The sequence below is a fragment of the Sorghum bicolor genome, chromosome 9, assembly GCF_000003195.3.
Source record: "Sorghum bicolor cultivar BTx623 chromosome 9, Sorghum_bicolor_NCBIv3, whole genome shotgun sequence".
NCBI lineage: Eukaryota > Viridiplantae > Streptophyta > Magnoliopsida > Poales > Poaceae > Sorghum > Sorghum bicolor.
Window position 1 is genome coordinate 8,637,687 of NC_012878.2, and position 14,298 is coordinate 8,651,984.

The 14,298-nt window shown below is 36.6% G+C and overlaps 1 long non-coding RNA gene across 2 annotated transcripts; it reads left to right on the forward strand.

The window, feature by feature from the left end:
- LOC110430161 lies at window positions 3,189-6,727 on the forward strand. 2 transcript variants are annotated; one of them, XR_002447464.1, is made up of 4 exons: window positions 3,189-3,338; window positions 5,089-5,200; window positions 5,353-6,207; window positions 6,476-6,727. It is a non-coding gene; the product is annotated as an uncharacterized LOC110430161 (long non-coding RNA). The 2 variants fall into 2 exon arrangements; XR_002447465.1 differs by having other exon boundaries at window positions 5,425-6,207.

The window sequence follows — 14,298 nt, forward strand, 5'->3', positions numbered from 1 at the left end:
AAAAATTTAGCCAAAATAAATTAAAAAGGAAAGACAAAACCTTCATAGCAAAAACTTTATACTAAAGTATACAATATTATATATTCACAACGTAAATCTATTTATGTGGAGTCTAACAAAATTAAAAATTTTATTTTATATATTTTTGTGATTTACTATGATTTTTTCAAAGTTTTGGTCGAAAGAAATAAAAAAAGAAAAAGACAAAACCACCGCTACTGTAGCAAACCACCATTCACTGTAGCAAAACTGTCTTCAAAATCACTCAAGAGAGGTAAAATGCACGGTTTAAAAAATTAAGAGAGAGATTTTCCCGATTTTAGTGTTGAGAGAGAAAAAACGACTATCGCATAAGTTAAGGAGAAAAAGTAGACTTTTTCCTTTTTCAAAAAAAGATTCCCAACATAATACGATTCGGCCCATAACTGGATCATGATCCGGTCCAAAAAAAAAGGAAAAAGTCCACTCTAGGTCTCTCAACTTTCGCGAAAGTCTACTTTTCATCTTTGAACTTCAAAACCGGATAAAATACATCCCTTAACTTTTAAAACCATGCATATTACGTCCCTGACATGGTTATGAGCGGTTTTGAAGGTAGTTTTGTCTTTTTCATTTTTATTTATTTCCGTTGAATATTTGTAAAATTATAGTAAATCACATAAAATTCATAAAATAGTAAATATGATTTTGTTGGACTCCAACTAAGTAGATCTACACAGTGAACATATAATATGGTATGCTTTAGTACAAAGTTTTTTGTTGTAGCTTTAGATCTATGTTTTTCTATAATTAATTCGAATAATTCATAGCTATATGTTGTATGGCCCAATTGTGGTGAATTTTTTATGTTGTGCTAATTATTATATGTTTAAACTATGGTAAAAGTTTCATACTCATTAGATCATGTATAAATTAGTTATAGATTTATTAAGATTTAACAAACATAAACTTGAATAAATCTATAACTAAGTAATACATGATCCAAAGAGTATGAAATTTTTACTACAACTCAATCATAGAATAATTAGCCCACTATATAATTTTTATCACAATTGGACCATAAAAACTATAGCTATAATTAGTCTAATTGATTATAGAAAAGCATAAATCTAAAACTGCATAAAAAAATTTATACTAAAACATACTATATTATATATTCAATGTGTAGATGTACTCATTTGAAGTCCAACAAAATTGAGTTTTCTATTTTATGATTTCTATGTGATTTACTGTGATTTTTCAAAAAATTCAGCCAAAATAAATAAAAAGAAAAGGACAAAACCGTTTTCAAAACTAGGTCAGTGATGTAATGTGCACGGATTTAAAAGTTGAGAGATGTATTTTATCCGGTTTTAGAGTTCAGGGATAAAAATTAGACTTTCGTGAAAGTTGAGGACCTAAAGTGGATTTTTTTTAAAAAAATAACATTTGTTTTTGAGCTGCCCCGTTTCCTAATCCTGGGCCATTGAATTCCTAATTGGGCAGGATTCTAGTGCGTTTTTGAGCTGCTCCGTTTCCTAATCTTGGTAATGCTGAAAAAAGAGAAAAAAAAGAAGTCTTCCTGTTTATGGGCTTCCTTGTCTCCCAATGTACTGCAATGGGCTAGATTTCACTTGTGTCGCACTGTCTGTTCCGTGTAAATAAGGAAGAAGTCCACTTTAGGTCCTTCAACTTTTGTAAAAGTCTATTTTTCGTTCCTGAACTTCAAAACCGGGTAAAATACATCTCTCAATTTTTGAAACCATACATATTACGTCCCTGATATGGTTACGAGCGGTTTTGAAGGCAGTTTTGTCTTTTTCTTTTTTATTTATTTTGGCTGAATATTTATAAAATTATAGTAAAACACATAAAATTTATAAAATAGTAAATCTGATTTTGTTGGACTTCAGATAAGTAGATCTATATAGTGAACATATAAAATAGTTAGACCTGGGCAACGGGCCGGCCCGGCACGTTGCCTAACGGGCCGAGGGGGCACGTCGTGCCCGGCGGGCCGTGCCCTACCGGCCTGCGTGCGTGACCTCCGGCCCAGGCACGGGTTCGTGGGCCTTTTTGCGTACCGGGCTGACCCGTCAGGCACGGCAAAAATGGAGGGCCGGGCCAGCCCATAGCCCGTTGAACAGATAATTTATCAATAAACATAGATTTAAAAGCATATTTCAAACACATTCATCAATTCATCACTTCATCAGTATAAAGAACACATTCAAATACATATGACAGATGTAGAGAATAGATTTAGATATCAAAATGACTTGTTTTGTGCAATGTCGTTATTTGGCAGGCCGGGTCGGGCTGGCCTGCGGGCCTGAAGTGCGGCCCAAGCACGGCTTGCACTCCCGTGCCGTGCCAGCCCGCGCCCAATGACCTTCGTGCTAGGGCCGGGCTAGGGCCGGGCCAAATTGACGGGCTTTGGGCCGTGCTCACGGGCTCGAGCTACATGCCCAGGTGTAAATATAGTATACTTTAGTACGAAATTTTTATTGTAGCTTTAGATTTGTGTTTTTCTATAATTAATTAGAATAATTCATAGCTATAGTTGTATGGTCCAATTGTGGTGAATTTTTTATGTTAGACTAATTATTATATGTTTAAACTATGGTAAAAATTTCATACTCATTAGATCATGTATAACTTAGTTATAGATTTATTATAATTTAACAAGCATAAACCTAAATAAATCTATAACTAAGTAATACATGATGCAATGAGTATAAAATTTTTACTATAACTCAAATATAGAATAATTAGCTCACCATAAAAATTTCATCACAATTGGACCATAGAAAATGTAGCTATAATTAGTCTAATTAATTACAGGAAAAACATAGATCTAAAGATGCATCAAAAATTTATACTAGAACATACTATATTATATATTCAATGTGTAGATCTACTGATCTGAAGTCCAAGAAAATTGAGTTTTCTATTTTATGATTTTTATGTGATTTACTGTGATTTTTCAAAAATTTCAGCCAAAATAAATAAAAAGAAAAAGGTAAACCGTTTTCAAAACCAGATCAAGGACGGTACCTAAAGTAGACTTTTTCCTCTAAATAAAGGCCGTTATCAACCATGGACAAGGCCCAGTGGCCCACTACTTCCTATGGTGGGCCCGGAAGGCCGGAAAGGCCCATCGGTCGGCGCCGCCGCTTCAACCTTCCGCAGTCGGGCGGCTACTCGGCTTTCGTCTTGCTGGCTGCTTCCGCCCATTCTTAGCGCCGCGCCCCGCCGCGCCGCGCGGCGCGCAATGGGGAGCCAGTGGGCAAGCCGACGACATACTTCTTCCCGTTAGGGTTTTCGCTGCGCTGCGTCATACGCCGCGGCTTTGCGAGGTGCGTGCGGTTCCTTCCTAGTTCTCCTTCACTTCGTACCCTTGCGGCGATTGCTGATGTGCGGACGTTCGATCTCGTCTGGTCCCTGGACGGTGAAAGGATCGGATTAGTTTGCAACTTGCAAGTTACAGCGAACGAACCGCTTAATTCGACAGAATTTTGGAATACTTAGGGGTCTCCATTCCAATTTTCGTTCAATGCCATGGTCATATACTTATTAGGCGTGCTATAGCAGGTAGACCCTAACTATAAGGCCCTGTTTAGTCCAAAAAAATTTGCATAGACAGTTAGACACTGTAGAATTTTCATTTGTATTTGACAAATATTGTCCAATCATGGATTAATTAGGCTCAAAAGATTCGTCTGGTAAATTACAGACAAACTGTAAAATTAATTATTATTTTTATTTATATCTAATGCTTCATGTATGCACCGTAAGATTTGATGTGACGGGGAATCTGAAATTTTTTGCAAAATTTCGTGAGGACTAAACGAGGCCTAAACAGAATAGAAGGTTAACTGAAACTTCGTAGCTGATTTATTTACTGGACTCTCATGCCTGTTTGCATAGACATGATGATCCCATGTATGCTCGCATGGAAAGTTTGGTGTTTGTAAATTTTGGTAATCCGAAAATCCTTTTGATGAACTAAATGAAATGGAAAAGGTATAAATCAACCATTCGAAAGGGTTCATAGCCATCGTGCTCCCCCTGAGGTTTTGATCAAATCAAGATATATAGTTCTCCCAATTGCAAATAAATGTCCAGCTAGATTTGTCCTAGGTGAATATTTTTGGGCTTCGACCATCAATATAGATTGACAAGACGTGGTTGATTCACTATGAAAAGCTTTGACCATATATAATTATTTTCATTGAAGACAGTATATTTTTTTTTCTAGATATTACTAGTAAAATAAAAGTTTTAAAAGATTGACTTAGGACAAACCTAGAAGGACCTGTATTTGTTAAAAGAGGAAGTAGCTTATGAGGCATGTGAGCTTGCGTATAAGGTGTCCAGTTCCACAGTTTATCAACTGATAATAGTAGCTATAGTTCTGTGTTTTGAAACAAGAACAGAAAAAAGAACATATTCACTGGATGAAAAGAAAATTATGTTCTTTCTTAGCCTTTGTGCACATGCCACACATTGCCACTGATATGCAAGGCAGCACAATAAAGTGAGCAAAGGTGGTGCAAGTGTAGGGAGCAGCGTGTTTGGAGAGACTTTTATGTCAAAAGCACTGCACTGAGGATAATGACAAGCAGTATGATCAGACTGCTGCTCATGTTTTTCCGTACACCTGTTATGAGGCCCCCGGGTATCAAGGAGTTATGTCTTGGTTGTTCATTGCATGGTTTGGATCTAACTAGATGGTCTCTCTCTCTGTAGAGAAATTATTAAATGGGGTCTGTTCATTTATTTGATAACATAGAGGCAGTTGTTACAGTTTTGTCTGGTGGGCGTGTCCTGATACCCTCTTCAACTTTATTATGCTTAAGATCTATGAAAATAGTAGTAATCTATCAGTACTTTTAACTATCATTCTTGTCTATTTGCTCTTCATGAACAGTTCTTTAATCAGATGGCATCAAAAAAACTGTACTAGCGTAGACTGTACAACAGTAGCAGAGTGTTTCATCATACTACTATTGGCTTGGCAGAAGGCTTTAGACTGGCTGATCTCAATAGCATGATGAATTTCCTGTATTATTAATCATGTTGTGTGATCAATTCCTGGTCCGCTAGGTGTCATGAACAGATCGTGCTTGATGGATTGATGGTAGTAGTGAAGCCGACTGAAAGCAGCTTCACCGTGCGATGCAGACATTGAGCATCACGACAATTTTTCTTTCTCAAGGTAGGCAGTCACTGCACTAGCATCCCAGACCCTCCCAGTCCCACTTTAGCAGCATCATGCATATCGTACCGTCCTTGATATCTTGTCATCGAATTCTGGTGTGTTATGTGTCTGATAGCCTTAATAGAATGTGATACCTCTGATAACTTCAGGATTAAGATAACTTCTGTCCACAAAGCAGCAGTCACATGGACCTCTGCTCCATTACTGTGAGAACATTGCAGGCAACAGGTTTACCAGCACCACATCAGATCCTCTTGAAAATGAAGCACAAGAGCCGATTCTTGCATTGATTATTTGATTCACTGACGATCGCTTTACCTGACGCGGAAAGGGACTCAAACCATTGGAAGATGTGGCACTTCCAATCTCACCGGGTTACTGGGGAACATGTTGCCCTCTAAATGTGCCACAGATGGACGGACCGGGATCACTGACGCATGAACATGACGCAGCGGTCTATTTCTTTGCAGAATGCAGGGTCCTTGCTCCGAAAGCGACGGACATGTACTCTTTGGACATCCCAACGGCTGCAAAACCTTGTGCACTCATCAGGTGACACCTGCATCTGCCGGTGTAGTTGCAGTACCACAGCAATAATTCAGTGTACATCATATATAGATGGGGGCATCTTTGGAATCTGAAAGTAGCCAGAAGGATCCAGCAGCAGTGTTAATTAAGATACATAATTGACCAGTCTGTCCTTGCATCGATCAATAACTGACGGATTCTTGTGCCTTCAATTGCTTGTTTCTTCAGAGTTTAGAAATAAGACTGGAGCTGCTGCCGGTTGCTTTCCTGAGGATGGACCAAATTAAGTGTCTGGATCTCACTGTTGAGCACTAAAATGCCTAGTCAGGGCGCAGTATTTGGTGGATGAAGAAAGCCAGTTATCGCGTGATGCTGCTTTAATCTCTACTTCCAGTTATTAGGGAGCTTCACAGTTAAGCAGGGTTAAAGGATAATTCGTCCTTCAGATGATGTGGTGGCATTGCAAGGTTTACCAGGTCAGGTCATAGTCGATATATTCACTCAATGACTTCAATTGGGGAATGACGAATCTTGTATATAGTATGAAATTGGCGCTTTGCGCTACATAACTGTTCATATAAATAAACAAAAAAACAATTGCACTGCCAAAGGATGATAAAACAAAAGAGAGTGGGTGTTAGCTACTATACCAAGTGAATATTAAAATTTATCTGCCCTATTTTTTGGATTATGTCAATCTTTGGTGGTGGCATGATGTTTTATAATGTACTTTGCTCTTATCAGGTTGATTTTATGGTCATGTGCACTGCTGAGATATTTTGATCAGGTAAAGCATGAAAGGAACACTAGTGGCAGATCTTGTAACTGTTACGTCTCATCCTTTCTTAGGATCTGTTGACGTCGCTGCTGCTGCCAAATTCTTCTTTGGCTTTTCACCTGTCTCATATTCTGTTCATCTTAATTTACAGAGAGATAACTACTGCTTATACCACTTATAGTTATTAATTTGGACAGCGTTGTCAGAGCTATTTTCAATCTTATCATATCCTCTTGTGTCATGATGTAGATGTTGATATTTGGTTTGGTCTTTAACCTTCAATCCTCCTGCTATAGCATTCACGCATTCCACGTCAATCCTGTCTCGCATTACCGGGTAGGTACTGATCTGAGACCTGATGTTGGCTCCGATCTGAATCCTGTGGTTGCCCACAAAATAAACCTAACTCGTCTGATGGTTTACATCATGAGTGATGGTACCATGTTTCCTTTCTGCATGTCCCGACAGTTTCTGTGGTACCATGTTTAGGCAACTAGTCCAACTGCTATTTGGTCAAAATCGAAGTGCTAATCCAACTACTATTTGGTCAAAATCAAAGTGATGAATTATGTGGGCAGGAAGAGTTTCATGCTTTATGTGAAATTCCGGTCTGGTCTTATGTTTATGATCACAACGTGGGCAGTTCCTAATTCACTAGTGCCAGGATTCTTGGAAAGCAGAGATTAAAGTCATCAAAGCAAATCAGTAGCCTAACCTTCAAAATTTTCCCATAACACGCACGCGCCAACGTGGCACATATGAACCTCTATGAATTGCTGATGTAGCGCTTACTTTTGCCATATGGCACTGAGATATATTGTGTAATCGTGTGTGGTTATTGTTATTCTTATGGGTTACTGGTCAAAAGATAACAGCACGATGGATGTAAAGAGATCGTGCACCGGAAGAAAGGGGAAAGAGACACTAGTCTTCAATTAGGCCCTGTTTGGTTCCACCAACTAAATTTTAGCTAGCTAAACTTTAGTCATTTTAGTAGCTAAAGTTCCAAACACATTGACTAAAAAGAGCTAAAATAGTTTAGTTCCATTAGTCACCTAAGAGTACCTAAAATAATTTTAGCTAGCTAAAATTTAGTTGGTGGAACCAAACAGGGCCTTAATCTGCCTGCCCTAACCCCTGTACCTTTTATTACATCTTTGTCTAGCTTAATTAGAATCAACAGCAAGGTTAGTTAATTCTACCTTGTCACTAGCTAGTATTTTCATTCTTCTTCGACGGAAAACACCTCTCCATGAGCACCTTTTACTTCTCTATAGTTAAAGGTTAGTCCTAAAGTTCCAAACAGAAGGGTTATACGATTGTTGAAGCCATAATCGATGTTGTTTTAACTCAAGAAGAGAAGACGAAGGAAAGGAGTATGTTATCATTTATAGCGGTCGATGTTTCTTTTGACCCCAAGACAAGATATGCCCATGTTGAAAAATGAGTAAAATCTATCACTCGCTCCTTAAAATTGTTCAGGTTTGTCATCCCAGTTTCTAAACTCGCAAAACGACCATTTAGATACCTAACGTTCGGACTTGAAAATCTCCTATATAGGTCCTCAAACTTGTTCAGTTGTGTCATCCTAGTCTCAGACTTATTTTTAAGTCTCATCTGGATCAAAACAGGGCGAATCTAAAAACTCTATATGGAAAAAAAACTCTAACTTCTTTTATATTAACTCAAATAAAGATAAACTTTATATTAAAATTGTAACCAACAACGCGATTTACAACCATGTAGTTGAAAAGTATTTAAATTAAAATCATTTAGGGTCTCAAAAAAAGTGGTACCAAAATATTCCAAGGAATCTCAAAATAAAGTTTTGTGTCATAAAAGAAAAAAGATCGGAACCACAACTAGAAAGCAAGTCTATTTCTAAAGCTCCAACCATGTCTTGCAAATAATTCCATCGCGTCCGTTTCAATGGTCGTGCACCCCCCCCTCCCCCCCATCTTCACTAAATGGTGATCCTCCTTTTGTAACAGGGACCAAAACCTGATCCAGTAAGTACTCTTGAAGATAGCCTGCAAAAGATGGTGCTACAACTTTATCAAACACTATATCATTTCTGGTTAACCAAATTGCCCAACAAAATGAACTTGCACCTACGAGAATTTGAGATTTCAATTTTCTATTTATCCATTCCACCCACCCTGTAAACATATTGTGTACACTAGTTGGCGGTAAAAGATTAAAAGAAACCTGAATAATTCTCCAAATGAACTTAGCAAAATGACAGTCAAAAAGTAGATGTTATATAGATTCGTTCATCTTGCTAGATTATCTTTGGTTAGAATTACTCCCTTGTACAAGTACCACATGAAGACTTTGAATTTTAGAGGTAATTTTAGTTTCCAGATAAAAGTGTTATAAGGTATGGCTTTTGCTCCTAATAAAGCCCTATACATTGACAGAAAAAACCCCATTCTGATGTAACCCCCACACAAAGCGGTCTCTCTGATTTGCAAGTTGTACTGTTGCTACCATAGCCACGACATTATACCATGCTTGCAAATTAGCACCCACCAGAGATCTCCTGAAGACAACATTGAATGGTGCCGTAGATAATACTAAACTTACAGACACACTTTTCTTTCTCATAATTTATCTTGTACTCCTTGGATGAATCCGAACTTTAAATAAGACACTCATGTTCCATGTGAATTCGATAACGGATAACTTAGAAATACTCCTTGGTGAAACCTACATCGATATCTATATACTCACGGATTGTTAAATACAACAATATGACTCGAATTCATATTCCTTGGTTTGTTACTGGAATTCGCATCAACACTTTTTTGCTTCGTCTTTTTAAATGTGATAAATGTTTAAATGTTTTCGACGGACTTAGTTTGAAAATCAGATAAAATCACTCCAACTGCTTCAACTACGCAATATGTCACATCCTTTCTGTTTCAATACAATAATATTTTGAAGAAATAATACAAATTTTTAGGGGTAAACAGTATAAACTTGCTTACAAGTTTCTCGGTTGCAAGAGGAGTTTCCAAAAAAATTTGCAAAATTTTTCAGATTCCCCGTCACATCAAATCTTTAGACACATGCATGAAGTATTAAATATAGACAAATAAAAACTAATAGTACAGTTTGGTCGGAATTGACGAGACGAATCCTTTGAGTCTAGTTAGTCTATGATTGGATAATATTTGTCAAATACAAACAAAAGTGGTATTATTCCTATTTTGCAAAAATTTTTGGAATTAAACAAGGCCTAGAGAGAGAGAGAGAGAGAGGTGCACCTAGCTTTTGAGGCTAGCCTAGTTAAATAAACTAACCCTCTTGCTTCTTTTCAAACCTATGAAATTCGTGTTCTCATCCATCCATGGTTGTCACTTTCAACAATTGGTCTTCTCCCGCTGCTTATCGAAATCGATGTTGCCGGCCGATCACACAACACACGAGATCTAACAAGTCACCCTTTTCGTTTCTTTATTTATGCCACCTCCATTATTAACGTGTTTTAAGGGATGTTTGTGGATCAGCCAATTGTCAGCTAATAGGTATACCCCACCTAACAAGGAGTATTTCACTACAACTTAACTAATACTATTAACCTTAAAAAAATGTAATTTAATATATCTGGTCTAAGGGTCTGTTTGGATTTTCTCCTCTAAACTTTAGAGCTCAAAACTTTAGAGCTAAAGCTTCAAACAAGTGGTCTAAAATAAGCTCTAAATTTTAACGCACCTCACATTATATTAGATCTTTAGAGCTCAAAAGTGAAATAAAGTGCTCTAAAGCTTTTAGAGTTCTAAAGTTTAGAGGAGAGGATCCAAACAGACCCTCAAATAAGTGTAACTAAATTTATAAAGAATTATTATCTCACATAGATATACTATGAAAAATATATGTCAAGGTGAATCTAATGATACTTAGGTCATGTTGGATCCACTAGAAGCTAATGACTACCTGACTGATATTAACTAGCTAACATTAGCTGGGTGTTGTTTGGATCGAGAGCTGCAAGGTTGATAAAGAGATTGTTTTGTTTATAATACCTTTCAACTTTTAGAAACATTAATAGAGCATGTGGATAGGGCTATATGTGAGAGGGTAAAACTGCCATTTCGTAGTATCTTAGCTGTTAGTAACAGGGTTGGAATAGCCAATGGTATTGTTGTTAGCTTGATGACCAAAGTAACAATTAGCTAATCTATTAATTGATTGGGTCCACCCACTAATTTTGGAAGAAGTCCATTTTTGCTCACCAAATTATTATCCGAGCTCCATTTCGACCATCAAATTCCAAAACTATACCCTCCGTCTCAAAAAGACTGTTGTTGTTGACTTTGACCAATTATGTTTGACCACTCGTCTTATTCAAAATTTTTATGCAAATTATAAAATAAATAAATCATTATAAAAGTACCTCTAATAATCAAATAAGTCATACTAAAATAGTTGATATTTATAAAAAAAGTTATAATAAGACGGATGGTCAAACAAGATGTCTGAAAGTCAACAACAATGGTCTTTTTGAGACGGAGGGAGTAGATATATTTGACCATTGAACTATTAAAAACGAACAACTTTGAACATTATGTCGATTTCAATGGTGTTTTTTCCTATATATGTTTTCTAAAATAATAAAAAAAATTGATGAAATCTCTAAAAATTCATAACTAGTTCATCTTAAATTACAAAATATGAAATATATTACTAGAATTTAACCAAAATGATCTAATGGATTATGAGTAAATGGATGATTTAAAAGATGATGCTAATATCATAGATGCCATGCTCCACATTTAGACATTACATTGCTATTGCTTTACATTATTCTGATTGCTAGATCACATATATTAAGTTTCAAATAAGGCATTTGCTCCAATATCATACAATCAACATAAAGTAAACTGCAAAACGGCACTTTAAATGTAAATGCCGTGACTATGAGCAATAAAACATTAACAACAACAATAAGTAAGACTAGAGAAGTCTAAATAGAGCACCAATAGAAAGTAAAAAACAATTGGTGCTCATTTCATTTTTTATATGAAATGAATAACTTATCAACTTTTTGCTATTTAACAATTTTTATTGTTTTTAGAAAAAATACATAGAGAGGAAAAACCACATTTCAAACTAGTTGAGGACCAATCCAGTTTTTATGGCTCAATGGCTAAAGACATCTGTTTTTTGGACTGCGACAACCCAAATTAGACTCGATGATGATCCAATGGCTAAAAGTAGACTTTTGCTAATCATTATGCAAAACCAAACATTGCATAATTTGACCAATATTTTTATTAATAAATAGTTTTGTAATGCAAAATTGATGTTGTTAGATCCAAATTTATGATTATATTTTGCATCGCATAACTGACATATTAATTGGTGGCTCAAGTTATATCCCAGCAAAACAAAATATGTATTATAATTTCAAAGGAAGGTAGTACAATAGTTGCATCTTCTTTCCCTAAAAAATATTCCACTACTCTTGCAGGCCTCGTGTGGTAGGGCTTCTCTAGCGGCTTTAGAAGCTGTTTGGAGTCATTTTCTGCCAAATAGGGTAAAATAAAACGGCTCCACCGACGAAGCCCCTAAAAATGTGCTCTCACAGAGCTTTAGGATAGGAAGAAGGCAAAAATTATGGCTTCACCTCGTCCTACATAGCGTTTTGCGACAGTATATTTTAAGAAAATCTACATGTGGAGTTGTTTTGCTAAACAATTTCCACCAATAAAACTGTTCATAGAGCTAAAGCCTGAAAAAGGGCTTCAGTAGCGAAGTGAAGCCCTGCCAAATGAAATCTTAATTATTACCAAGGCGGTTCTAGTGTATTCATAGACCGTGGATAGGTGACCAGGCAATTACTATCAAGACCTCAATACCTATAAACACATTTGTCATGACCGGGAAACGACGCTATTAATAATTATTTTTACTGCAATTTGCGTTTTGTGTGTGATGTGTAGTAGTATAAGTTGATTGGGTGGATAAATTTAAGTCTTGCAACTTGATCCACCACCTTAGAAATTAGGGCTAACTTCCCCACCCCCTCCCCTTCCGAAGTTGACATGCACAAATTTCAATGGACTGCACAACGAGTTGCTTGTGGATAGGATGGATATCTGTGAAAGACACTCTCCTACTATGAAAAACATCTAGTTTGGTCTACCTCCATTTTGAAATAATTTGTCACTTCAACAATTAAATTTAAGTAACATATGTGAAAATAATTATAGATATATGCAGTTCATATTGACGTACTTTTGATGGAAATTAAATCTGATAAGGTTGGTGTGGTTTAACATATTTTTAAAACATCAATATTTTATATAATTATTTGAAAAAAGGTTCTAGGTCAATATAAAACTGGATATGTCAATATCAAATTTTGGGCAATAGTCCGGATCGATACATTTGCGAGTGACATCTCATCACAATCCTAACTCGTGAGACGTGTTTATGAGCACTTACTCGAAGGCCATATCCTTTTTTCACCCAGAACCTTGTGTTTAACGCTCAACTTTGTTGTGTATTGTGCACTTTGAAAGGGTATTTGGCTCGATATGATCGGAAGGAGTGAAAGAACGAACATGCATGCAGAGAGTTGCAGATCCATTGGATTGAGAGTAGCTCGACAGCGTTCTGTCCAAGACAAGTTTGTTGTGTTCTGGGATAACCACTTTACCTTATATATCTTGCAATTATCATTATGATTTATCTTGACATTTTTCATGTCCCTATCTACAGCACTTTTTTTGGGTGGGGGGCACCTACCTACAGCACTTCATGATTTATATCCCTAAAAAAAAGTAAAAACAGTGACTATATCTAAATTTTCACCATGTATGCACCCTCTATGACATATATTTATGTGTCCATGGAGATAATTATAGTCCATATAATTTGCTCCTAGTTTCTCCGCTGTGTTTTCGTAGACTTGAATGTGCACATGTGTGTTTATGACCATGTGTACATGTGCTGTAGTAATACCATCATTGTACTGATACAGAAATAAATGTCAACATAGGATTTGATTTGCTCATGGTATTGGGTCAACCCGCCTCCGCTAATATAATCACCCAAGCTATTACTTTGTTATCAGTGAAATTTTATGTTTGTGTCAAGTTAATGACTTTAGATTTAAAAAAAAAGATAAAAAGACTTTAGAATTCCTTCTGAATCTTTTGCTACCAGTCACCTTATGGAAAGCCAATGCTAGCCAGAAATCAGCAGTAGCTTTAAGAAAAAAACACAGTGGCGAAGCAGTTTCACCCGCCCTTTCGTCTCATCAGACGCATTTCAGAAAAGCGATGTGCTGACTGCTGAGGAACCCAACTGTATGTTCTATGTGATCTTGTATTACCCGATTTTAAGGACAAAACCAGATATGCACCACATGTGAGTTTTAGAAACCAAATCTCACATATAGCTACAAATAAGGGGTAATATCAAAAGACAATGCGTAAATATATAACGTACTTAGTATAAAAGAGATAACCTTTAATAACAAACAACGGATCGACAACTCCAACTGCGGGTATTAACTTCTCTCCACAGGATCCAACTGACTGGTTGATCACAAGCCTAAACTTCTCCTGAGGTTTGGGGGAAATAGCAAGAGTGAGTCCATGTCGAACTCCACAAGTATAGCAACTAGATTATATAGCTTCCACAATCTCATGATCAATGTGACATAAATAATGTAGAGCATTAAATAATAAATAATGAGCATATTTAACACACAAGAGTCATCACCGTCGATGCAAGAATCCCCAAGGCCGCTCATGACCGTGAGCACGGCTAGTAT